Raw genomic sequence first — 24,469 nt, 5'->3', positions numbered from 1 at the left:
CTAACATTTGGTGTAGGTAAGTACTCCAACTAAATAAACGAGTATTACAAAATTGAGCTCACGTTAAATATAGTGCTTGTAATATGTTTTCTTTAACTTAGAAATATATTATTAACATTTTTCATGTCACCAAATAGTCTTTTAAGCACCACTTTAATAACTGTATTATTACATTATTGACTAGACCATAATTTAACCAATCTTCTATTGTTTAAATTCAAGTTTTTTCCCACTGTTTTGCTACTATAAACATCGTAAAATTGCTACTGGTTAACGGTATAGACTTTGACACCTAACACATCTGGTTTAAATTCTATTTCCATGGCTCACCAGCTGTGTGCCCTTGAGAAATTATTGAACGAATTAGTTTTCAGTTTCCTCATCTATAAAATGACTATAATAATAGTATCCATTTTAAGGATTACAGGTAAAGTACTTAATATATTACCCCTAAAGCAATTAATGCTTAATAAATGTAAATTATTGCAATAATTATAGCATATGTTGTTAAATTACTATCTTTTAAATTTTTCAAAAAAATTATAAAAGCTTTTCTGATCAATTTACCTATTTACCATTCTGTTTACCAGTTAGTCTGGTTAGCATCTGGGAGATCATATAATCTTTGATTCAGTCACAGATTCCATTAATTTCTTGGACCAAAAGAGGTAACTCTTTTTTTTTTAATTTTATAATTTTAATACAATTCAAATCAGTGTGCAAGGTTCCTATCAGCTCCTTCACTGCCAACCCTGGGGGCAGGGACTACTTCAGGTTTCTTGCCTTCTCTTTGTCTGCAATGACCAAGGTATAAAGGTATCTGCTGCATCGAACTTTAATCTATATTATTTTTATTTTTCTTGATCATGACGGATTTGGCTTCCTTTCCCCCGGCTGTAAGCAGAAAAACGTGATTTGTTCAATTTTGTGAGGAACGGCTAGGAGGGATGCAGGGGAGCGCAAAACCTGCACAGCAAGCAGCAAGAAGGGAGGACAGAAAAGCCAAAAGAGGTAACTCTTGACAATGGGCTCTTCTTTGCTCATCCAGACCATTAGGAAACCATGAAGCAAAACTATTTAATTGCTTTTTTTCAGATTCAGAAACTCAGAATCAATTCTTCCAGATCACATAAAATACCATAAACTATCTAGGACTGAACACAAGGAACTGTTCTGCCTGCTCAGCTCCCAGTGTTGCCTGCTTCTTCTCCGCCACTTTTTTTTAGAGATTTATTTGAGAGAGAGAGAGAATGAGCAAGGGGGAGGAGCAGACTCCACGCTGAGCAGGAAGCCTGACGTGGGGCTCAATCCCAGGACATTGAGATCATGACCTGAACCGAAGGCAGATGCTTAACCGACTGAGTGACCCAGGCGCCCCCATCTATCTGTTTTTTTTAAAAAAAAAAGTGAAAAAAACCTGTGTGTACACACGTATAATAAGCTTATACATATTCATAAAAGATCTATAGAAAGATTATAAGAAAGTCAGTACTACTTGATCCTCTAGGAGAGAACCAGGTAGCTGGGGGACAGATATGAAAGGAAACTTACTGTTGTATATACCCCCATTATACCTGCTGAATGTTTGTGCTCTGTGTAAGTTATCACCTTTCTGAAAAAAGTCTGCCACTTTTTTTAAAGATTTCATTTATGTATTTATTAATTTATTTATTTGAGAGAGAGAGAGCTCGAGCAGGGGGAGGAGCAGAGGGAGAAGGACAAGCAGGCTCCATGCTGAGTGCAGGCCTGAGGCAGAGTTTGATTCCACAACCCTCGAGATTGTGACGTGAGCTGAAATCAAGAGTTGGATGCCCAACTGACTGAGCCTGCCAGGTGCCCTCACACATTTTGGAGGTGGTGAAAGGAGAGACGGCTAAGCAAAGGTCATGTGGTATCTAGGAACAAGTATAGAGGTATTGAATTCCATCCTGCCTAACATGACACCTTCACCATCCCAGACTGTCCTCTAGCACTCCCCCAACTGCTCATAGACTACAAACTGTACCAGGTTTCCAACCCCACCAGATCCTTTTGCTTATGTGTCAACAAAGAATTATTTTGACTTCCTTCGTAGTGAACGGAGTTGTCACTCCGTATGTCTTGGTCACTTTTTTATTACCGAAAATTCTTCAGGGTTCCTAACATGTGAGCTACTTGAATCAAAAGTTTTGGCCAGGTGATTTTTTTTGCACAAAAGCAGGAGCAGCCAGACAAAGTTTCCACTCCCCTCCCACCTCCCAAACCATCTCTATTTTGTGGCTTGTGGGTCGTCTACTGTGGTCTTTTTCTGCTAGGTTCCTAGTGTGTCATGGAACCTAGGGAAAGTACAGGTACTATGTTTACACGGCCTTCACTTCTATTTAAAAAATCTCTTCTGCGGAGTCTGTAAAGTGTTTGTTTGTTTTTTTCTTTTTCACTGCAGCACCTGTTGCTCCAGCTCTGACCATTAGCCAATAAGCACTAAGGTCTGAAGCCAGTTTCTGATGGGGGAAGTAGGGAGGGTACCCATCAAACTGGTTTTACTGCCTGAAGATGACTGATTACCCCAGTTTTAAAAAGAAATGGAACATACAAAATAACATCAGTCCTTGGATTTCCCAATGCTGAAACTGAGTGGAGGGCTGCAAGCAGCTACTAATACACTTCTGTTTTTAACTGCCCTGTAGACCCAGCTTTAGAGAGCTGCATTGTTCTCACCAATAGTGCAGACTGAATTGTACCCATTTGGATTGAAAGAGTTGTTATGTCCCCAGGCACCTAACTGATGGCAGGGTCATTCTGACAGTGAAGACAATGAATGTCCTGGGTTAAATCTGGAGGCCCGTGAGTCCACTCAGTTTAAGTGCTGGCATTTAACTTCTCAACTTGTAAAAACCACTGCATTTAGTTCCCTAAAAAATTCATTTCAAATAATGAGGAAAAGAGTTTAATTCTATTTGAAGCCAGTTTCCTACATTCCTATTTAACTCAGAACTCTGAGCCTCACCTTCTTCATCTGTAAAACAGGGCTAATAATACCTACCAAATAAGATTGTTCTAAGGATCAAGTGAGAAAGGGATTACCACTAGATATAGTAATCACCTTAAAAAGGAAGTTTTAATATTTGTTATATAATGAACCAATAATGCAGGAGGAAAAACAATTTTTCTTTAAGAATCACACAAATATATATAACAATTTTTTTCTTAACCAATGCAGCATTGGCAATAAATGCCCTCATACTTGCAAAGGTATGAATAATTCTCTCATTTTTTTATTTTTAAAAGATTTTATTTATTTATTTATGTATTTGAGAGAGAGAGAGAGAGAGAATGCATGCATGCTTGGGGTGGGAGGGAGGAACAGAGGGGGGAGGGAGAGGGAGAGAATCTCTAGGAAACTCCATGCTGAGGGCAGAGCAGAAGCGGGTTTGATCTCACAAACTTGAGATCACAACCTGAGCCTAAAACCAAGAGTCAGGAGCTTAGCTGACTGAGTCACCCAAGTGCCCCTAATTCTTTTTTTTTTTTAAGATTTTATTTTTAAGTAATCTCTACACCCAACGTGGGCCTCAAACCTGCAACCCTGAGATCGAGAGTCCCACACTCTGCCAACCGAGCCAGTCAGGCACCCCAGATATGAATAATTCTTACCTTCAAGATCATTTTTAATTGCCCCTCTTTTTACATCCACAGAATGCTGCTTTTGCTTATCAACCCTTATCTTTTTCTGCTTTGAGTTTTAATTCCTTGCTTATCAATCTCTTTCCCCCACAAGATTGGACATTCCAGGGGTTTTTCCACTCTTACAACATCTGGCACGGTGGCTTGTATACAGCATGTTTTCCATAAAAGTTTGCGTTAAAATGAAGGAAGTTGAAAGCTGAATTTGTTACAGGACCTCACTGTTTCCCATTGACAGGGGTGTCCTGATTGGAGCCCACTTTTGTTCTCTGTCAACAGAAAAGGGACCAGAGAAAGAGATATAGATATTATCAGAATGAGTTACAGAGGAAGAAGTTTCAGTAAAGAATGAAGGTGAAATTGTTGAATGCCACAGATAGGTAGGGAAGGAGGAGGGTGATCAAAGTCCATTGTTTTTTCTGGTGGTTAGTGATGACCTTCAATAGAACTGTCTCGTTAAGAGAGAGTAAAAGCTAGATTACTGTAAGCTTGAGAATGAGTGAGTGGTGACAAATGGCTGGAAGAGAGTATAGACCCTGCTTCTGGAAAATGAATTCCTTCAGGGTTGAGCTCCAGTTCACCATGACACATAAGCAACCTCCACAGTTCTACACTCCAGCCACGCCGACCATATCACAGTTTCCTCTTCACACACAGTGATTTCCCATCTCCAGGATTTGTTGTTGGTCTTCCCATATGATCTCAGAGTCCAGTGCCAATGACTCTGAAACCCTGAGGTCTTTTCCCAGTTGCTCCTGCTTAATGTGTTCTGTTCTGCCCTAAAGTTAGTAAGATATAAGTTGTAACTTTCTTTTTTTTTTTAATTTTATTTATTTATTAGACAAAGATAGAGACAGCCAGCAAGAGAGGGAACACAAGCAGGGGGAGTGGGAGAGGAAGAAGCAGACTCATAGTGGAGGAGCCTGATGTGGGGCTCGATCCCGGAATGCCAGGATCACGCCCTGAGCCGAAGGCAGATGCTTAACCGCTGTGCCACCCAGGCGCCCCAGTTGTAACTTTCTTAAGTCACTTAACACATTCAGGCTGGGATTACTGTTAGGCAAATACATGATTTCTAAACTAAAACCACTTTTTATAATAAGATACTACCTATTAAATTGGATAACTAGTAGTAATGTAGATCCAGACAAAGAATTTTAAGTCAGAAAAATTAGTCAGGGGCACCTGGGTGGCTCAGTCGTTAAGCGTCTGCCTTCAGCTCAGGTCATGATCCCAGGGTCCTGGGATGGAGACCCGCATCCGCATCGGGCTCCCTGCTCAGCGGGAAGCCTGCTTCTCTCTCTCCCACTCCCCCTGCTGGTGTTCCCTCTCTTGCTGTGTCTCTCTGTGTTAAATAAATAAATAAAATCTTTAAAAAAAAAAAAGAAAAAGAAAAATTAAATCAAGAGACTTTAGAGTTCCAGCTGGCCGAAAAACATGTATTGAATGCCTTCTATGTGCAAAACACTGTGCCCTCAAGGAATTTAAGATTGAATGCAGAGGTCAGCAAATATTTTTTATAAACAGCCAGTAAATATTTCAGATTTTGTGGACAACACAGTCTCTGTCATATCTACTCAATTCTGCCATTGTAGCAGGAAAACGGCCATTGACACTACCTAAACTAATGAGATGGGCTGTGTTCCAATAACACTTCATTTATAGACACTGAAATTTCAATTTCATATAATTTTCACATGTCATGATACATTATTTTTCTTTGATTTTTTTCCCTGATCTAGAAACATAAAAACCCATTATTTAGCTTGTGGATCATACAAAAATAAGTGGCAGACCAGATTTGGCCCATGGGCCATAGTTTGCTGACCCCTGATCCAGCGAATGGACAGAAAGTTCACTCAGAAGCACTTTGAAGTTCCAGACCTAACACCAAAATAATCCACCATGTTGCTGCCATTTTGACAAGATTTGTGATTGACTTATCACATACAACATAGATTTTCACTTATTCACCAATATTTATTCAGTGCCTGCCTTATTCTGAGCACAGTGCCAAGCACTGAGGATACAGCTGTGAAGAGGTCAGAAAGATGGTTATTATTAGAAAGACCACTATTTTTCAACCACCACTGTAAAATAATTATCAAAGGATGCTAAAACCAAAGGGTGAAAGATTATTGAAGAACTAAATATTCACATATTCTTGAAATATCAAATTAACTATCAAGGGGGAAAGGTATTTTTACAATGAAGCAATCTGATAGACCCTGTCTTAATCAAGTGATTACTATGAAATCCATATCCTAGTGGGAAAGCCAGGCAATGTACCACTAAAAATATGTAATATAAAACCATTGAGAGATTGTAAATCCAGTGAAGAAATAAGTACGGTGATATGACAGAAAGTAGCTGGGTAGATGGGAGGGCTATTTTGGATACTGTATTCAGGAAAGACTTCTCTGCAGCGGTATCATTTCAGCTGAGACCCTCAAGATGAGCCAGCCATGTTAAATGCAAGTAGAAAAAGTATTCCCGGGTAAGGAAATAACAATTGCAAAAGCAAATGTGTCATGAAATAATTGGAGAGAGGCAGACAGGAGCCAGACTATACAAAGCTATAGGCCATTGTTAAGACTTAAGATTTTATTTAAAATCCAGTGAGAGAGAGAACAAACTGATGGTTACCAGAAAGGAGTTGGGTGGGGGAGATGGATGAAATCAGTGATGGGGATGAAGAAGGGCACTTGCTGTGATAAGCACCAGGTATTACATGGAAGTGTTGAATCACTATATTGTACACCTAAATATTACACTGTATGTTAACTAACTGGAATTGATAACAACTTAAAAAAATAATAAAAACATAATAGAAAAATAAAATCCAATGAGAAATGTTTGCATAACTTTGTAAACAGTACTCATCAAAAAGTGAGTTTATGGGGAACCTGGGTAGCTCAGTCAGTCAAGTGTCCAACTCTTGATCTCAGGGTTGTGAGTTCAAGCCCCATGTTGGGTTCCACAGTGGGCATGGAGCTTACTTAAAAAATAAGTAAATAAATAAAATAAAAAGTGAATTTACAACGATATGGTCAACTAATTGACAAAGCAAGAAAGAATATCCAATTGAAAAAAGACAGTCTCTTCAACAAATGGTGCTGGGAAAACTAGACAGCAACATGCAGAATAATGAAACTGTACTACTTTTTTACACCATACACAAAAGTAAATTCAAAATGGGGATGCCTGGGTGGCTCAGTTGGTTAAACATCTGCCTTAAGCTCAGGTCATGATCCCAGGATCCTGGGATCACGTCCCCCATCAGGTTCCTTGCTCGATGGGAGCCTGCCTTTCCCTCGGCTGCTGATCCCCCTGCTTTGTTCTCTCTCTCTCTCTGACAAATAAATAAATAAAATCTTAAAGAAAAAACAAAAACAAATTCAAAATGGATGAAAGACCTAAATGTGAGACAGGAAATCATCAAAATCCTAGAGGAGAACACAGGCAACATCCTCTTCGACCTCAGCTGGAGCAACTTCTTACTAGACACATTACCAGAGGCAAGGGAAACAAAAACAAAAATGAACTATTAGGACTTCATCAAGATAAAAATCTTCTGAACAGCAAAGGAAACAATCAACAAAACTAACAAGCAGCCTATAGAATGGGAGAAAATATTTGCAAATGACATATCCAATAAAGGTTTAGTATCCAAAATCTATAAAGAACTTGTCCAACTCAACACCCAAGAAACAAATAATACAGAAATGGGCAGAAGATATGAATAGACATTTTTCCAAAGAAGACATCCAGCTGGCTAACAGACACATGAAAAGATGCTCAACATCACTCATCATCAGGAAATACAAATCAAAACCATGATGAGATACCATTTCACACCTGTGAGAATGGCTAAAATTAACAACACAAGAAACAACAGGTGTTGGCAAGGATGAGGAGAAAGAGGAACCCTCTTGCAGTGTTGGTGGGAAAGCAAACTGGTGCAACCACTGTGAAAACAGTATTGAGGTTCCTCAAAAAGTTAAAAGTAGAACTATCCTGGGGTGCCTGGGTGGCTCAGTCAGTTGAGCATCCAACTTTTGGTTTTGGCTCCGGTCATGATCTGGAAATGGAGGCCCAGGTGGGGCTCCTAGTTCATCAGGGAGTCTGCCTCCCCTCTCTCCCTCTCTCTTTGTCCATCCCCCTCCCTCTTTCTCAAATAAATAAATAAATAAATAAATCTTTAAAAAAAAATAGAACTTCCCTACAATCCATCAATTGTACCACTAGGTATTTACCCCAAGGATACGAAAATACAGATTTGAAGGGGTATATGCACCCCGATGTTAGCAGCATTATCAAGGATAGTCAAATTATGGAAAGAGCTCAAATGTCTATCAACCAATGAATGGATAAAGAAAATGTGGTATATATATATACAATGGAATAGTACTCAGCCATCAAAAAGAATGAAATCTTGCCATTTGCAATGACATGGATGGAGCTAGAGTGTATTATGCTAAGTGAAATAAGTCAGTCAGAGAAAGACACATACCATATGATTTCACTCCTATGTGGAATTTAAGGAGCAAAACAGGTGAACATATGGGAGGGGGGAAAAAGAAAAAAGAGAGAGGGAAACAAACCATAAGGGACTCTTAGAGAACACGCTGAGGGTTGATGGAGGGAGGTGAGTGGGGGATGGGCTAGATGGTGTTGGATATTAAGGAGGGCACTTGTGATGAGTGCTGGGTGTTGTATGTAAGTGATGAGTCACTGAATTCTACTCCTGAAACCAATATTGCACTGTATGTTAACTAACTAGAAATTAAATTAAAAATTCAAAAAGAAATAAAATAAAATAAAAAGTGAATTTATGGTATGTGAATTATATCCCAATAAACTATCTAATTAAAATAAAAATAAATTTGAGAATCCATTAAAGATTTTAAACAGGAACATGACATGACTTAATTCACCTTTAAAAAGTTCACTCTGGTGAACGGCAGCTTTCTTGAGTCACATATCCTTAGTGGGTTGTATTAAGGTTCTAAACATGTCTGATCTCTCCAATAATCTATAAGTGGTTGAGTCGTGGAAGTGGTGTCCAATTTACCTTTCTATTCTCCAGAGTGTCAAGCCCAGTGTCTTACTCATGTTTTATGTTCAGAAAATATTTGCTAGGGGCGCCTGGGTGGCACAGCAGTTAAGCGTCTGCCTTCGGCTCAGGGCGTGATCCCAGTGTTATGGGATCGAGCCCCACATCAGGCTCCTCCGCTATGAGCCTGCTTCTTCTCCCACTCCCCCTGCTTGTGTTCCCTCTCTCGCTGGCTGTCTCTATCTCTGTCAAATAAATAAATAAAATCTTTTAAAAAAAAAAAAGAAAAAATATTTGCTAAATGAAATAATTAACAACCCCCTCTAGACAAACACACACCCACACACACACATATCTCAATGATAACTACATATTCTGTATCTTTTACACAATTTTCACTTTTTGGAATCAAGAAATCAGTGCCTAAACATATATTCAATATGGTTTATCATCAATTTTAAATATAATTTTTTAAAGATTTTTTAAAAGATTTATTTATTTATTTATTTATTTATTTATTTATTTGACAGAGAGAGAACATGAGTGGGAGGGGCAGAGGGAAAGGGGGAGAGAGAATCTTAAGCCTGGAGCCCAATGTGGGGCTCAATCTCACAACCCTGAAATCATTACCTGAGCCAAAATCAAGAGTCAGACACTTAACTGACTGAGCCACAAGGCACCCCCAAATCCCACTGATATAAAACACCCCTAGATAGTTCCATTCAGTCATGGGATTGTTTGTGGATAACTTTAGTTTTATTTTTGAGGATTTATTTATTTATTTTAGGGAGAGAGAGGAGGGGGGTAGGGGCGGAAGGAGAGGGAGAGAGAGAATCTCAAGTGGACTCCCCAGTGAGCATGGAGCCCGATGCAGGGTTCAATCCCAGGGCTCTGAGATCATGACCTGAGCTGAAATCAAGAGTCGGATACTTAACCGACTGAGCCACCAGGAGTCCCTAATTTTATTTTTGTATATTTTGCTACATTTTTCAAGTTTCCTATTAATGAACTTGTAATACTTTTATAATCAGAGCAAGTGGCTTAAGACCTTGAAATGTTCATCTCTTCTAGACTATTAAAAAATGAAAAAAAAAATAAGATGGCTAATTTTAAAAACTGAGTACACATAATCCAAGAATGATTTCTGCCCAAATTTCAGCGTCTGCAGCACTCTTCCTCACCCAGGTAAGGCCACTCATTCGTTCATTTGTTTATTCATCAATAAAATACTATCAGGCCAGGGCTGATAATTCTACAGCTCTGGGGCAAGTGGGCAGGGGGTTGGGGGAACCATACATTCACTTAGAATATGGTGTGAATGGCACCCTCTGGAATTGTGTAACACTTAGGCACTTAGCAGGTACTGGTCCAGGCACTTTGTAAGCCCTAGAGGTAAAAGAGTAAACAAAGCAGTTCTCACATTGTGTTATAATTACATGTTTAATTATCTGCCTTCCCTAGAGTGATGTAAACCCTGTGAGGCCAGGAACCACATAGAGGATAAATCAGATTTCTGCAGGAGGTGATGACTAAGATTTAGGAGTTTAGCAAGCAGAGAAGGGGCAGAGTCAAGGAAGAAGATTCCTATCAGAAAAAAACAGTATGTGGGAAGGCAAGAGAAAATTGTGTTTGACAAATTATGTTTGGTTAGGAAAGAGATCAACAGTAAGGAAGTGGAGAGAGACCCACCTTGGAGGGATTTGTAGTCACAATAAAGAATTTAGACTTAATCCTAAAGCCAAGGAGAACCCATAAAGAGTTTTAAGGAGGGAAATGGCTGGATCACATTTATGCATTCCCAAACCATATGCTGGATTAGAGACAAGATCTAACTAAAGGCAGGGTACTTTGTTTAGAAGCTAAACAGCCTAAAAAATAGGGATTCATAAATCGGAGTCTATTGTAAATTGAACTTGAATAAGAAAAAAAAATACATCTTTTTTTTAAACAAGAGGAAAACAAACAGAAGTGTATTAAAATGTATACATCAGGTATAGATGGAAGATACCAGGGGAAACTGAGAAACTAAAAAAAAAAAATCCTTATCTTTACTGATCCCTAATTGAAATTTAGGAATTCTTCTTGTTATCAATGTTAGCACTAAACCACAGTACTATTAACAATGTCTGTGGGGCACCTGGGTGGAGCAATTGGTTAAGCTTTGGACTCTTGATTTCGGCTCAGGTTGTAATCTCAAGGTCATGAGACTGATCCCCACATCAGGCTCCTCGCTCAGTGCAGAGTCTCCTTGAGACTCCCTCTCCCTCTGCCCCTCCCCACTGCTCTCTCTCTCTCTCTTTCAAATAAATAAATAAACCTTTAAAAAAATGTCTGTGACTTTTTTATCAATAGAAATCAGATATTTCCTTTTGTTTTTAAAAGATTGTATTTATCTATTTATTTAGAGAGAGTGCCCAAGAATTGGGGGAGGGGCAGAAGGAGAGGGAAAGAGAGAGAAGCAGACCCCAGCTGAGTGCAGAGCCCAATGTGAGGCTTAACCCCATGACCCTGAGAACATGACCTGAGCTGAAATCAAGAGTGGGACGCACAACTGACTGAGCCACCCAGGCTTCCTGAAATCAGATATTTTCATAATACATTCCAGTGTTTGCAGATATCTTAAAACACTGTTTATTCTCATTGCTACTGTGAAATTCTAGTTGTTATTATACCCACTCTTGGACCTTATTACAACGGATTAATAAAGAAATATATGTATTGCAGGGCACCAGGTGGGTCAGTTGGTTAAGCAACAGACTGTTGATTTCGGCTCAGGTCCTGATCTCAGGGTTGTGGGATCAAGCCCCACGATGGTCTCCGTGCTAGATGTGGAGTCTGCTTAAGATTCTCCCTCTGACTCTTCCTGCCCTCCCTCTTTCCGAAAGAAAGAAAGAAAGAAAGAAAGAAAGAAAGAAAGAAAGAAAGAAAGGAAAGAAAGAAAGAAAGAAAGAAAGAAAGAAAGAAAGAAAGAAAGAAAAAGAAAGAAAGAAAAAGAAAGGAAAGAAAGAAGGAGAAGAGAAGAAATACATGTATTGCATTTATATCTTAAATATTGAGAAAACTGCACTGAAATATAATAGTTTCCAACTTTATACATTTAAAAACTTTACTCTGAGAAGGGTCCATTGCCTTTACCAAATGGGCAAAGTGGGCTGTGACACAAAAAGGGCTTAAAATCCCTGCTCGGGCTCCAGTTATACTGCAATACCCAGGACTCCTCTAAAACACCAGGCTCCCTTCTTTGGCCTCCGCCTACCTCCCCAATCTCTTCTGCTTTAAATACCAGCTCTTTTCTACATCATCAGACTACCTCCTTCAGACCTCACCTCAGGATTCCCTGCACCAACCCCGTTTCCCACTCAGGTGTCCTTTCTGTATACCCTCATGACAACCTGTTTTTACTCCAAATATAGTATTTGCCACATGGACTTGGCATCCCACAATTTAACATTTGAGGTTTTAAATATCACAAGTGGCCCTGAAACTCTCGGACATGTAGTAATTTGTCAGTGTGCTGAGGCATGAAATAGGATTGCTACAGCTGACACGGAGTCACTGAGCAGTCAGGAGCCTGACTGCCCAGAGTCCACGCTGCTGCATGATGTTATTTAATGCGCACAACAAAGGTATAAAGGAAATCATATCATCCCCATTTTACAGATGAATAATGTGATGAAATCACAAATTAGAGTAGAATTAGTGGATCTGGAGATTTTCAAAGGTTGTCAGTTACAACTCTTTAGACCACTGCTCTGTTTCTAACTCAATCATAAGGAAGCGAGCAAGGACTGTGTTTTGAATCTTGACACCCCCAGGGCACAGACTGGGCCTGGTATTAGTAGGTTTTCAATAGAGGGTCTCCTGATTAGTAAGAGGAGGAATCCTAAGAATTCTGTCTTCTCTCACCAAAAAGAAATTTCCTGGATATCCTGGTCTTCATTTTGATCCCACCTAATTCCCAGCTCCTAGAAGAGTGCCTCGCTCATAAAAACTAGAAGTATTTATTAATCGACTGCTTGTCTAACTTTGTGTTTGACACCTTCTTTTATTGAGATAATTCTATAAATGCCTTTGAACTGCAAAATATGGTACAAAAGTATAAATAAGACCAATTTTATAGGTAACTAGTAACTCCAGCTTTCAACATTTCTATTCTTTGGGATAACTTGAACATCAGTCTCCTCAGTTATTACAGGAAATTTTTACTTATAAACTATGAAGAGAGATATCTATGTTTTGCCTTGGCTATTGATCATTAGCACACATTCAACTGGTACACACAGGTTAAGTGTACTTTTTTATATAATCATATTTTTCCTTAGATTCAAATAAAGTAAAAATAATAATATGTAATTTCTTAGTTTTTTCAGACTAATACTTTATCTCACAGAATGAAAAAAAATCAAAGCAAAAATAATCAGGAGAAAGTCTTAATTAAAACTTTTATTATGTTAAACTGAAGCGTAAGATTTTTTTCAAGATTATTTATTTAGTTAGTTATTTGACAGAGAGAGAGATGGCCAGCGAGAGAGGGAACACAAGCAGAGGGAGTGGGAGAGGAAGAAGCAGGCTCCCAGCAGAGCAGGGAGCCCGATGTGGGGCTCGATCCTGGAATGGAGCCAAAAGCAGATGCCCAATGACTGAGCCACCCAGGCACCCCGTAAGACTTGTTTTTGAGAGGGTTGAAGTTTTATGGTATTATTAGGTCAAAGAAAGAAGGGTACATCTTTTTTCTGTGTCTAGAATGTTAAGTATAAAAAGTGTCCTATCTCAAAATGCTTCCCTTCCTGACTGATCCAGAAATAGACACATAAAATCCAAATGTGAAATGTGCAAATTTCTACTTTACAGCTCCTTGCCCTTTTCTCTCATTAGCTTCATTGGAACTGAACTTGCTTAGATAGTCACTAATAACTATGTACCCCATGTATATTTAGAAGCCACCTTGCAGAGGCATTTGTCTTTGCCTCTAACGTACAGTTTAAATAAGCATTTCAGTTACTCTTTCTCACAGATCACAAAAGCCCCAGCTTTGTAAACTTAGTCACTTTCATTTTTTTAAAAAACAATGAATTTTCATGCGGTAAGGGATGACAAAAGCATTTAGTATTATTTCTTTATATGTTATGCAATAAAAGTAAATTTACTAATGTTTTTTAAGTAATTTATACAAAGATAGGGATAAACTATAAAAAGGAAAAACAATTTCAGTTCTTCCTTGTGAAATCTAGGAATACATTGACAAATAGGAATGTTTCAGTGAGACTGAATATATCCTGAGCCTACACATATAATGGGACCAAAATCATCTCCCCATCAGTGTTCTACCACACCTAAAAAGTCAACAGTGGGATTAATCATTAAAGGTTTTCTTAGCACACAAACATTTTTAACTCTAAGTCACTCTGTTAGTTTTATCATGAATTCATTACTGCTCATGTCATCTAGAGGACACCGTGGCCGCAAAGAAGTGATATATATAACAGGTAAGTTTTTATGGAGAAAAAAACTGCTAGAGAAGAAGGGTCATCTCTTAATATACCAAAGTAGGGACCCAGTATAGCCAGGAATTAACGCTTCACCATCTTTTAGAAGAAGGGTCATCTCTTAATATACCAAAGTAGGGACCCAGTATAGCCAGGAATTAACGCTTCACCATCTTTTTTTACAAAGATGATTCCGATCAAGAAAGAGTGACTTTGAGTTGGGAAATAGGTAAAGAAATTTAGCAAACAGTATCAGTTAAACCTCACACATGTCTTGCTAAGTGATCATTCTAAAGGACAAATCTCTAAACTTCCCACTTACAGCACAAAAGAGGCAAAGATTTAGTTCAAATATAAAATATACTATAATCTAGGGACGCCTGGGTGGCTTAGTTGGTTAAGTGTCCAACTCTTGGTTTGGGTTCAGGACATGATCTCAGGGTTTTGAGATTGGGCCCTGCATGGGGCTGGGCATGGAGCCTGCTCAAGAGTCTTTCTCTCTCTCTCTCTCCCTCTCTCTCCCTCTGCCCCTCCTCCCCCCTCCCCAGCCACTTGCATGTTTTCTCGCTCTCTAAAATAAATAAATAAAGTATACTATAATCTTATAGCTAAATGAGATTAAGTGAATTAAGAAAACATTTTCTGGGGCACCTGCTGGCTCAGTTGGAGGAGAATGCAACTCTTGATCTTGGGGTCATGAGTTCGAGCCCCATGATGGGTGTAGAGATTATTAAAGAATAAATGAATAAACTTAAAAAAAAAAGGAAGAAAACATTTCCTAAATTTCTGATTTAGGATGGCAGGTCAAACAGAGGCATTCCTTCCTTCCCAAATACCACCAAAACTAAGGAAGTACAGGAAAAAAAACAGTATCAAAATTTTGGAAGCTGAAAACATAAGAGGCCATGGTAATTGACTTAGATCCAAGCAACCTGACTCCCAAGACATCAGTAGGGAAATTGAAAACCTTCTCAATTTATTCTACAGGATCTTCAAAAGACATGGGAAGTGGTGGCAACAGGAACTTCTGGGACTTGCAGTTAGGAAGACTAGAGTAAAAGCAGTTTGATCTCCCCTTTTCAACGAGGGAGCAATTGCTCTTTTTCAAGCGTGGGAAAGATCAGACATTTATTCTCTCAAAAAAGTAAAACTTAACATCTCTAGACTATGAAAGTGCCTGGTGAAGTTGAAGGGATAGGTCTTGTACCCAAACAGATGGACTTACCAAATATTCAGACTGATTGCTTATTGCAGAGAACAATGCCAACCCCTCCCTTACTTAGTGTCCAGAATGTTAGCAATGAGGCACTTACCTCCTTAGCAGGATATTGGACATAACTTTCCTGGTGAATCTAGCCCAAGGGTTAACTTTGCCCACCCAAGTCACCCGATAGTAAAGTGTAGTCCCTAAGCCCCATATTCAGCACATCCAATGAGTTTTTTAGTCCCTCATGCTTAATCATGGGGTCATGTAGTGAAGTATTACCAGTCATTGAGGGAAGTTTCTAATGTGAAAGATATGGTGTACAAATACAAATGGAAAGGGGGGGCACCTGGGTGGCTCAGTCGGTTGAATATCTGACTCTTGGTTTCGGCCCAGGTCATGATCTCATGGGTTGTGGAATTGAGCCCCATGTTGGGCTCCTCACTCAGTGCAGAGTCTGCTCCAGATTCTCTCTCCCTCCCCTTCTGCCCCCTCCCCCCCAAATAAATAAATAAAATATTTTTTAAAAAGAAAAAAAGCAATAAGAGAGAAGCAAACTTTAAAAGGAAAAAGTCATTAATATCTTTAGGGTTATTTTTTTAAAAGCATACAGCATCCATGAAACAAGAATAGGACTGCTCAGAGAATAAAAATGAGTCATTGGGAATTAAAAGCTTGATAGAGGGATGCCTCGGTGGCTCAGTCAGTGAAGCATCTGCCTTCGGCTCAGGTTATGATCCCAGGGTCCTGGGATTGAGTCCTGCATCGGACTCTTTGCTCAGCAGGGACTCGAGAAGCTCCTTGCTTCTCCCTCTGCCTGCTGCTCCCCCTGCTTGTGTTCTCTCTCTCTCTGACAAATAAATAAATTAAAATCTTTAAAAAAAAAGCTTGATAGAAAAAAACCAAAAACACAACAACCCTTAAAGATGGATTAAAAGATAAAGTTGAAGAAAGCACTTCTGGAAGTAGAGGGGAAAAAACAGATATGGGAAATAGGAGAAAAAAGATAAGAAAACTGAAGAAAAAGAAAAAGTAGAACAAAGGAAATCATCAAAATAATTCAAGAGTTTAAAGTCTTGGTTTCCAGATTTAGAAAAACCCACCAAGTGTCAAGGAAGGCAGATGTAGACAGATTCGTAACAAGTCACCCATTGTGAAATTTCAGGAAACCGGGGCAGAGAAATGATTCCACCAGCTTTCAGGAGCAAAAGTAAACAGGTGACACACAAAGGATAAAGAAACGTTAACAGCTTTGGACTTCCCTACGATAGCACTGGAAGCAAGATAATAGGCTTTCAAAAAGCAAGAGAAATACATTCAAAATCCTGAACAAAATAATCTCCAACCATAATCCTGTCCTCAGAAACTCTCAATCGAGAATGAGGATTAAACAAAAATATTTTCAGACATTCAAGTTCTCAATTTATTTCTCATGTATCTTTTCTTAAGAAGCTACTAGAGGATATGCTTCATCAATATGAGAGAATAAACCAGAAAGAGGAAGACATGAAATACAGAGTGTACACAAGGGAGAGGGAATCCCCAATGACAACCATGCCCCACACGTGGGAGTAACCAGGTCAGGTGGGGAAGTATGACTAAAGAATCAGACATGATCAACACTGTCCTTATCAAAGTCCTCTGCCATTATACCCCCTTTTAGTTTGATGATAGAGTGCTTGGGCGAGCCTGACCCATGTTCTTTCCTGGGTTTGACTTGTCTTGACCATGTGTTGATGATGTTTCTGCTCTCCTTTTCATCGAGGACCATCATTTCACCTCAAAAGCATTTGGGCTTGACTTAGTGCTAAGACCTAGAGGGAGGCCATAGGAGCTAAAAGTAGAAACTACAGAGCAGAGCTCTCTGATCAAGCTTCAGCTGTGTGACCAGTATCTGCTTCACACTACATCCGTGTCAGATGGGTGGATCCTAATAAGTTCTGTATCCCAGGAGTCCCTGCAGAAAGAGGACATTTCTTGGGGGGCCTGGGTGTCTCAGTGGTTGGGCTTCTGCCTTCGGCTCAGGGCGTGATCCCAGCATTACGGGATCGAGCCCCACATCAGGCTCCTTCGCTGGAAGCCTGTTTCTTCCTCTCCCACTCCCCCTGCTTGTGCCCTCTCTCGCTGGCTGTCTCTATCTCTGTCAAATAAATAAATAAAATCTTAAAAAAAAAAAAAAAAGAAAGAGGACATTTCTTGTAAACTCTCAGAGGAGTTGAAACCACACTATGACCCAGAGACTACATTCAGTTTATTTTCTCCTGATAGCCTTCAACAAATGATGATAATATTGCCTTTTCCTTATACAACTAGGTTTGCGATTGCTATTATAGTTTTCAAAACTAAATAGTATATTCTTTAGTGATATATATACACGGATGGTGGGACAAAGCAAATGAATAGTGGACACAAAATCAAAATAATAGTTGCCTCTGGGGAGAAAGAGGAAGATGTTATGGGAAGGAGCACACAGTAATGCCATTTCTTCATTCAGGGAGTGGGTACATGGATTTATCACGATTATTTAAAACTATGCCTATGTGCATATGTGGCTTATACACATTGTTCCATTTAAATGATAATTTTACAATAAAACATCTAAAAAAAACAAAAGAATCAAATAGACATTTTATTAAAGCATTTAACTGCATTTTATTAAAAGATGCTCCTGTTTTACACCAACTTTGATTTCAGATCTTAACCAAATTTAAAGTGTTTATAAAACTTAGTCCCCCTAGTACAACTGATTCAAATAAAAACATTTAGACAAAACAAAAACAAAACAAGGGGCGCCTGGGTGGCACAGCGGTTAGGCGCCTGCCTTCGGCTCAGGGCGTGATCCCGGCGTTGTGGGATCGAGCCCCACATCAGGCTCTTCTGCTATGAGCCTGCTTCTTCCTCTCCCACTCCCCCTGCTTGTTGTTCCCTCTCTCGCTGGCTGTCTCTATCTCTGTCAAATAAATAAATAAAATCTTAAAAAAAAAAAAAAAAGAAAGAGGACATTTCTTGTAAACTCTCAGAGGAGTTGAAACCACACTATGACCCAGAGACTACATTCAGTTTATTTTCTCCTGATAGCCTTCAACAAATGATGATAATATTGCCTTTTCCTTATACAACTAGGTTTGCGATTGCTATTATAGTTTTCAAAACTAAATAGTATATTCTTTAGTGATATATATACACGGATGGTGGGACAAAGCAAATGAATAGTGGACACAAAATCAAAATAATAGTTGCCTCTGGGGAGAAAGAGGAAGATGTTATGGGAAGGAGCACACAGTAATGCCATTTCTTCATTCAGGGAGTGGGTACATGGATTTATCACGATTATTTAAAACTATGCCTATGTGCATATGTGGCTTATACACATTGTTCCATTTAAATGATAATTTTACAATAAAACATCTAAAAAAAACAAAAGAATCAAATAGACATTTTATTAAAGCATTTAACTGCATTTTATTAAAAGATGCTCCTGTTTTACACCAACTTTGATTTCAGATCTTAACCAAATTTAAAGTGTTTATAAAACTTAGTCCCCCTAGTACAACTGATTCAAATAAAAACATTTAGACAAAACAAAAACAAAACAAGGGGCGCCTGGGTGGCACAGCGGTTAGGCGCCTGCCTTCGGCTCAGGGCGTGATCCCGGCGTTGTGGGATCGAGCCCCACATCAGGCTCTTCTGCTATGAGCCTGCTTCTTCCTCTCCCACTCCCCCTGCTTGTGTTCCCTGTCTCGCTGGCTGTCTCTATCTCTGTTGAATAAATAAATAAAATCTTTAAAAAAAAAAAAAAACAAAAAGCAAAAAACAAAAAAACCTCATATGTCCTATACTCATAGAACATTCCAATCAAAAAGAAATCAAATGAGGGGTACCTGGCTGGCTCAGTTGGTTAAGCGTCTGCCTTTGGCTCAGGTCATGATCCCAGAGTCCTGGGATGGAGCCCCGCATCAGGCTCCTTGTTCCTCCGGGAGCCTGCTTCTCCCTCTGTCTGCCGCTCCCCTTCCTTGTGCTCTCTCTCTCTCTCTCTCTCTCCTGATCTCTCTCTCTGTCCAATAAATAAAGTCAAAAAAAAAAAAAAGGAAACCATGTGATATAATACTGCTGCTATGTACAAAAAAGAAACCAATTTCCTCTCAAATAAGCATAATGAAACATATTTTTGCATTATGTAAGTTTTCTTTTCCCCTGACTGGCAATACACTCGGTTATATTCTAAATATAAACAGTTAGGGACACCTAGGTGGTGCAGTCGGTTGAGTGCCTGACTCTTGGTTTCTGGTCAGGTCATGATCCCGGGGTCTTGAGATTGAGCCCCGCCTCCAGCTCCATGCTCAGTGGGAAGTCTGCTTGTCCCTCTCCCTCTCTCTCTGCCCCTCCCCCTGCTCATGCTCTCTCTGTCTCTCTCTCAAATAAATAAAATCTTTTAAAAAGTTTAAAATATATATATAAATTAAAAATATTTGCTCTATATGAATATAGAATTCTTAGTTCTATAAGGTATTCCACAAGCTATTCAAATAAACATCAGATATATTAGTAACATCACTTACTTAGGTAATTTATTAAAAGTATATTAAAAACCAGAAGATCTAGTGTTGTCACTAATGTACCAATCTCAAGTATTATTTACTTTCTAAAACACTGAAGTATAGTAGAGCATGCAACTTTTGATTTAAGATTTGTGAATTCAAGCCCCATGTTGAGTGTAGAAATTACTTAAAAATAAAATCTTAAAAAAGATAAAAATAAAACACTGCAGTGTAGGGGCATGCTGGCTCAGTTGGGGGAGTGTGCAGCTCTTGATTTCCAGATTGTGAAGAGGGGGGCATAGAGAGAGAGAGGAGAGAGAGCCCCTTGAGGGGTTGGATCTCACAACCCTGAGATCATGACCTGAGCTGAATCAGGAATCGGATGTTTAACTGACAGAGCTGCCCAGGGGCCCCTCAATTGTCAGTCTTAAGTAAATCTGCTTACCTTTTACTTTGAGACTAGTTGATGAAATAGTGATTTCTTTAAAAAAGATTTATTTATTTTAAGAGAGAGAGAGAGCATGAGCAGGGGGAGAGGCAGAGGGAGAGAGAGAATACCCAAGCAGATTCCGAGCTGAGTGCAGAGCCTGACTCAGGACTTGATCCCAGAACCCTGGGCTCATGACCTGAGCAGAAATCAAGAGCTGGCCATTCAACTGGCTGAGCCACCCAGGCACTCTGAAATACAGTAATATTTTGATGTCCTGTTTTGCATTTTGGTTTGTTTTATTTTTAATCCCTGAATCATTGCTAAGGTGAGGCAAAGCAATTTTATAAAGGTTCATAAAACACAAATATTTTTCTAGCTTGACTAAATATAAGCTATAGTTAAGAAAATTTTAATTTTCCTCTGGACACACTGCCTTAGGCAAATATCTACTTTTACCTATGCCCAGGAGTTGTCTGATTCATCACTCACTGAAATTACAATTCACCTTATACCTAAAAAATGCTAATTATATCTACTTTTTCTAATATGTGCTGCAATTGCAAAGCAAGTGTCAATCTAAAACCAAAAATAAGTCATTTGCTCTAGTTATCAATAGCACAAGTGCTTTCTGTATAAAAGTCTTTACTATAAAAAGTGAAACCTTACTAATTAACTAATTACAATTTTATTGAGTACCTGTATGTGCCAAGCACTGAAGTAACTGCTTTTGACACATCCATGTATGTATAAAACAGACAAAAATCCCTGATTTCATAGACCTTATATCCTAATGAGGGGAAAGATGATTTAAAAAATATATAGGTACAGGGGCACCTGGGTGGCATAGTGGTTAAGCGTTTGCCTTTGGCTCAGGGCGTGATCCCGGTGTTATGGGATCGAGCCCCACATCGGGCTCCTCTGCTATGAGCCTGCTTCTTCCTCTCCCACTCCCCCTGCTTGTGTTCCCTCTCTCGCTGGCTGTCTCTATCTCTGTCGAATAAATAAATAAAATCTTTAAAAATATATATATATATATATATAGGTACATTATATAGCATGAAAAAAGGTTAGAAGAAATGTGGAGGTAAATATAGTAGGCCAGAAATGTGTATGTCATGACAGCTGTGATTTTAAATAGGGTGGTAAAGGAAGGCCTCACTGAGAAAGTGGTATGGGCGAAGAGTTAAGGTGGTAAGGACGTGAGACCTTAAGCTATCTGGGACAAGGCATTTTAGACAGAGAGAAGAGCAAGTGCAAAAGTCTTGACATGGGAGTTTGCCTGTTATGTTTGTGGAAAAATCAGGCCAATGTGACCACAGTGAAATGAATGGAGATTGTTGCAGGTGAGATCACAAGATTAAGGGGCTAGATCATGGATGGCCTTGCAGGCCATTGTGAGGAGTGCAATGGAAAGCCATCAGAGGTCTTGAGCAGAAGATAGACATGGCTGGCGTATATTTTTAAAGAGCTGCTCTGGCTGATGGATTGACAATAGGTTGAAGGTGGGGCAAAAGCCAAAGTGCAAAGGCCAGTTAGAAGACTCCAGACAAGGGATGGTAACGGCTTTGACCTGGAGAGTAGCAGTGTAAGTGGTAAGATGTGGTCTGATTCTGGGACGCCTGGGTGGCTCAGTTGGTCGAGTGTCCTCCTTCAGCTCAGGTCATGATCCTGAGGTCTTGGGATCGAGTCCTCCATCAGGCTCCTTGCTTGGCGATGGGGAACCATCTTCTCCCTGTGCCTGCTGCTCCCCCTGCTTGTACTCTCTCTCTGACAAATAAATAAATAAAATCTTTAAAAAAAAAAAAGTGGTCAGATTCTGAATATATTTTGAAGATAGAGCTGATATGTTTCAGATGAGGAATATGACAAAAAGAGAGGACATGAGGATAAGTCTAAAGCAGACTATTGGAAGAATTCAGTTGCCATTAATTAGATGGGGAAGGCCGTATTCTATCATGAGTATAAGCCTCTGGGTTGATAAATGTTGTGAATTTATTTCTAAATAATGTTTTACTACTTATCAAAGTATTTTATGGGTGAGAGATATTTATAACTAATAAGCCAGTTGAATCAGAGTGTAACTTTTTTTATTTCTGAGGATCTGATAAATGAAAAAAAATTCATGATTGTTGTTTAAAACAGCACTTCTTATATAACTGTTAAGTGTAACTTACCATCTTTGCTCTAGTTGAACTGCTTAGGTCCTTTTCTTATGGTGGGTGTTCAAGTGCTGGTGACACAGGCTGGCGCTGTCTATACAGCACTTCAATTGTAGGAATTATCTCTTAGCCTACCCATCTCCTGATTTTTAATTATCTTTAGAGAAATTATACATGGAAATTCCACAATGATTACCCACCATCCTACACTCGTATGTTCTAAACCTGTTCATTATGATGTAAAGAGGACAAGGACATGTTCTCAGCTCCACTTCCTAAGGTGTATTTCACTGTAGTGGCCCTTTCCATTTCTACAAATAATCCAAATCTAAAAATGTATGCTTTTGTGTCTTGAAAGATAAAATTCTTTGTTTTCACAGCTTTACTCTTATTTTGGCAATGATTTCTGTGCCTGCATTTTATTCTGGTATTTTTTTTTTCTAATTGAAATCCAGTTGACATACAATATTATATTAGTTTCAGGTATACAGCATAGTGACTTGAGAACTATATACATTATGAAATGCTCACTGCAGTAAGTGTAGTTACGATTTGTCACCATACGATGTTATGACAATATGATTGGCTATGTTCACTATGCTGTGCTTTTCATTATTCTGGTATTCTCTCATGGAAATGTATTGCTTATTTCTATGAGGTAAGTTTTGCTTTTAAGATTCTATAATTCTGTTTTTACTGCCATGGTAAATACTTGTCTGTTTATAGTCTTTTAAACCTTAAAATTAATATGGAAGCACATATTAGACTTGGTTGGAAACTTGGAAGTAATCTGATTCAACTCAATATCTAATTAAGCAGATACCCAGGTCATTAATTTTAACCACACACAGTATAAGGGAGCCCACTACACCACATAGCAGTCATCACATTCTTAAAGGGCTCCAGTTGCTAGAAAGGTTTTCTTCACAACGAATTAAAGTTGGCCTTTTTATAACTTTTATCCATTATCCCTGAAACTACAAAAGTGCAACTGCCTTTGATTCAGACATCCAGAGTTACATTACCAGATCAACCAGTAACTAGCCATGTGACACTGTCAGAATCATAACCACTTTGAGTCTCACCTTTTTTTTTTATATTTATTTATTTGAGAGAGAGAGTGCAGGGGGGAGGGACAGAGGAAGAGGGAAAGAGAATCTTAAGCAGACTCCACACTAAGCATGGAGCCCAATGCAGGGCTCAACTCGGGGCTCATCTCACCACCCCAAGAACACAACCTGAGCCAAAACCAAGAGTTGGATGCTCAACTAACTGCATCACCCAGGCACCGTGAGTCTCACCTTTCTGATTTATAAAATGAGGGACTGGACCATTGAATACCTTTTATAGCTCTTAAGTTCCATGTTTCTAGTAGCTCTTTCATAGGATCTTCTGATGCCTGAGTGTAGCTATCATATTCCTCCCTAATGTCTTGAGTTCATTCAAGGATTCTTTTTGTGACATGGTTTCTAGCTCCTTCACAGTCCTTACTGCACTTCCCTGATACACTCCAGATTGTTAACATGCTTAAAGACAGTCCTCAGAACTGGGGGAAATAAATGTTCTAGATGTGGTCTGGGTATTGAGTTCCATGTTCTAGTCCTCCATTTTCCTTGTATTAATTATCTATTCCTGTGTAACAAATTATCCCCAAATTTGACAACTTAAAACAGCAATAAACATTTTATTAACTCATAATTCTGTGAGTCAAGAATTTGGAAAGGATTTGGCAAAGTGAATCTGATTTGAATTTCTCATTAGGTTGCAGTTAGGTCATTGACCAGGGCTGTAGTCATCTCAAGACTTAACTGGGGCTGAAAGATCTCTTTTAAACTCACTCATGTGGTTGCTAGCAGGCTGAACTTTCTCATGGGCCCTTGACTTGAGGGCCTCAATTTCTCATCATACCATGTGAGTCTCTTCTGTAAGACTA

This window comes from Ailuropoda melanoleuca, chromosome 5, assembly GCF_002007445.2.
Source record: "Ailuropoda melanoleuca isolate Jingjing chromosome 5, ASM200744v2, whole genome shotgun sequence".
NCBI lineage: Eukaryota > Metazoa > Chordata > Mammalia > Carnivora > Ursidae > Ailuropoda > Ailuropoda melanoleuca.
The sequence above is the reverse complement of the archived record's forward strand: the minus strand, read 5'-3'. Positions refer to the sequence as shown.